Source organism: Rhinopithecus bieti, unplaced genomic scaffold, assembly GCF_001698545.2.
Source record: "Rhinopithecus bieti isolate Rb0 unplaced genomic scaffold, ASM169854v2 scaffold_13262, whole genome shotgun sequence".
NCBI classification, from domain to species: Eukaryota; Metazoa; Chordata; class Mammalia; order Primates; family Cercopithecidae; genus Rhinopithecus; species Rhinopithecus bieti.
In genome coordinates this window covers 3,686,006-3,689,914 of record NW_016808004.1, presented here as the reverse complement: position 1 = coordinate 3,689,914, position 3,909 = coordinate 3,686,006, and the positions used below count along the sequence as shown (strand labels likewise).

The 3,909-nt window shown below is 37.0% G+C and overlaps 1 protein-coding gene across 1 annotated transcript in view; it reads right to left on the bottom strand.

The window, feature by feature from the left end:
- The window catches only part of TMCC1 (transmembrane and coiled-coil domain family 1), a 257,166-nt gene that overhangs the window by 188,796 nt on the left and 64,461 nt on the right, over positions 1–3,909 (bottom strand). The window contains exon 3 of the mRNA XM_017885038.1: positions 388–440. The gene's annotated coding sequence lies outside the window, so the exon portion shown is untranslated. The remainder of the gene's footprint in view (positions 1–387; positions 441–3,909) is intronic.

Sequence of the window (3,909 nt, the reverse complement as noted above, 5' to 3'; positions counted from 1 at the left end):
CAAAAGGTGAGAAAGGGGACAAAAAACGCAGTCACCTACCAGCCAGGCATTTCAAATAATTTTGTCAAGTTCTCAGAATTTTCAACAATTAACTTTTCTAGCACAATTTTACTGAAGACCTAATACGCCATTCGCTCATGCTCAGAAAACAAGTGGTTCTAAATTAGTATCAGAAATAAGTGAAAAAATTACGTTTTAAAATCCATCAACCATTTAGGAGTGTGCTCCACAAAATCATAGCAAATTATATGCAAATTGCCTTGTCTTTTTTTCCCCTTAAGTTTTCTTTCCAATTTTTTAGTTTTTTGATAAATATGGTGACCAAAGCTTTTGGTCTGGACATGAACCAAGTTAAATTTCACTGACTACAAAGAGTTGGATACTTGCCTTCATCACTCTTCCTCAAGCACTTCTAAGGTGTATAATCCTTTTAGGGAAAGCTGAAAAGCAAACATTAAGAATTACAAGGTCAGAAACTTAGATGGGGAAACTTACCTTTTATAGATACGCAGAAAACAACTGAAAGTATATCCAACAAAATGTTAATAGCTGGTAGCAAAATGCAATAGCTCATCTCTCACTGGTAGAAGTAGGGTTTGTTTTTTTCTAGTACTTTCCGGTATTTTCTCATTTTTTGAAAGTATAATCAAGAATAATTACAATCAAGAAAGAAAGTATTCTGGAAAAAATATTAACTTAGCACTTAAAGTGGCAAATATTTTAAGAAGCAATAAATATTTTAACACTATCATACTGAATAAGGAATGGATATTCCATTAATTCTAATCTTAAAGTAACATGAAATATAAAACAGGTACATGAAAACACCACAATTTTATAAGTAAATTTTTTTTCAAGTAGTTTCCTATTCTGCGTCTGCCATTCTCTATTCAAAGGCAATTCTAAAATCCTATCTTAGGCCAGGCATAATGGTTCATGCCTGTAATCCCAGCACTCCGAGGCAGGAACATCATCTGAGCCCAGGAATTCGAGATCAGCCTGGGTAACAGTGACAGCCCATCTCTAAAACAATTTTAAAGATTAGCCAGGTGTGATAGTGCACACCTGTCCCAGCTACTTGGGAGATTGAGGCAAGAGGACGTCTTGAGCCCAGGAACTGGAGGTTACTGTGAGCTATGGTTGCACCATTGCCCTCTAGCCTGGGAGCAAAAGCAAGACCCTGTCTCAATTTTAAAACAACAACAACAAAAAAAACACATCTTGGCAATGCAGAGTGACTCACACCTGTAATCCCAGCACTTTGAGAGGCCAAGGCAAGAAGGCTCATTTGAGGCCAAGAATTCAAAGACCAGCTTGGGCAACACAGCAAGACCCCATGTCTCTACCAAAAAAAAAGTTTTATTATTTCTATTTATTTTACTTTTGGCTAACCTTCAGTATTCATTAAATTTTTTAAATTACGAACCAGAGCCACCATGTACAACTAAGAATTGGAACCACCAAATTAAATTTTTCCTGGAACACTTGCTTCTGACAGGTATTACCAAAGAAGCAACTTAATTAGACAAGTATTTTTGAGACATGTGCCATGTACCTAGCATTATACAGACCAAATAAAGCATATGACCTTGCCCTCAAGGAATTCACAATCTAGGACAGAAAATAAAACATCCATACATGAAACATACAGAAAACAGCACAAAACTACACAAGTGGTAAAGTGTGTAAGAAAGACTGCAATTACCATTAGAAGTCAGGAAGATCAGTTAGAATTGGATTTGTTTGGGAAAGTTTGATGAAAAAAGCAGCAGCTTTTACTGAGCTCTGAAGGATGAGAAGATGGATGAATAAGCACAAAGATGTGGGCCAACACCTTTAGCCAGCAGGCAGTAAACACAGTATGTTTGGGCATACTGTAAAGAGGTCAGATGGACCATACTGGTGGATACACATTTCTGAATAGGGGAAGTAAGATTAAATGGGTAAGCCTGGGAAGTTAAAGAGGGCTTCAAATGTTAGGTAATTATTGAGTATTTATATTAAATTGCATTAAACTGCACTCAGGTGAATATCATCTCTAATCCTCACAACAACCCACAAGATAAGGGGGTTGCTGAAACCAACCAATTTACAGTTGAAAAACCTAAGGCCAAAACAGGTCTACTGACTAAAATTTTGACTTGATTTAACAGAAAATAAAGAGCCACTATAGGATTTCCAGGATATAAGACATGTTTTAGGCCTAACAATCATGTAAGATGCATGAGAGGAGGAAAAGATGATAATCAGAGAAATTAGGTAAGGAACTTATAATGATTTAGAAAAAGATGACAAGGAAGAGCTGAGCCCATTGGTATGGCTGGGAATGGGTCATAAAAAAGTAAATGGAAAGGAATGAGCACACAAAGTACTGAAGAGTCAACAGGAATTCCTCATACCACTGTAACAGATGTTAAAAAAGCATCTGATAAAACGAGTATTTACAGTTCTCAGCTGGAAATGTATTACTTAAAAGTACAATTCATCCTCCTGCATCTTATTTCAACAACAATAAAATGTCATCCATACTTCATTTAGCTCCAAAGAAATTTGTTGCCTTTTAGCAAACCCTATGGGCTCCCTCTAGACTGTGTGACAGCTATTTCCTTGCATCCAGCCTTGGTAAGTTGTCCCTTATTCCTTTAGATCTACTTAAATATTTCTCTACTTTCTCACCACCCTGGCCAAAGATGTTACAACTATGAAATTTCAGTTTTCCTTTCTTTTGCACCTCATTTATGCCACAATAAAATGGAAATGTTTTAACTACCCAAGAAAGCTTCTCTCTCTCTCCTTTGGTCCTCTTGAAATCCTTTTTCCTAAGGTCCTTAGTGAAGATCTTATTATGACCACTGTTTCCTATTCATGGCTGTGTTTTCATGCTGTCAATAAGTTTTTCTTTTTCAAACATAGTTTTAAAAAATCAGTCACGGTTTCTCTCATTCATATATATATATATTTTAATGACAGAGGCTTTTTCCATCTGTTAGCATATTCTTAGTTTTTCCTAAATAATTATCTAGCTGAACCAGCCCCACCCAGCAACCCATCACCAAGGAGACAGATACTCTGTTTTAGAATCCAGAAAGAGAGAGATATCAAACAACATTGAATTATTAAAGCAATAATAACGTGTGATGAGGTTTCAAATGTATAAAGAATAAAAATACAAAATCAGAGCATATACTTGGAGTCACAGGGTTCCAAGGTTCTCGTACTGTCCAAGAGTGTAAAAACAGCAAGCAAACTGCAATGTTTTTTAAAAGTCTATTTATTTAAAAAATCTAAAGTGCAGAACCATGTATATATCATGCTACTACTTTTAAAGGAGTGAGTACATACTGTATACGCACAGACTATTTCATTCTGGAATGGTGGACTGGTAACTGGTAACTAATGTTGCTCCGGAGGGAGAACAAACACACTAAATAGAAAGCAGAAATAATTAAAATACTCAAATCCAAAAAAGAAGAGAAAACAAGATTACAGAACAAATAAAACATATAAGAAGCAAAATGTAAGATGTCAAATGTAAATTCAAATAACTCAGTAATTACATTAAATGCAATTGGACCAGAAGACAAAAATTAATATTTTTTTAAATTAATCAAAAATTACACTTGAGGCCGGGCGCGGTGGCTCAAGCCTGTAATCCCAGCACTTTGGGAGGCCAAGATGGGCGGATCACGAGGTCAGGAGATCGAGACCATCCTGGCTAACATGGTGAAACCCCGTCTCTACTAAAAAATACAAAAAAAAACCTAGCCAGGCGAGGTGGCGGGCGTCTGTAGTCCCAGCTACTCGGGAGGCTGAGGCAGGAGAACAGCGTGAACCCGGGAGGCGGAGCTTGCAGTGAGCTGAGATCCGGCCACTGCACTCCAGCCTGGGCGATAGAGCAAGACTCTGTCT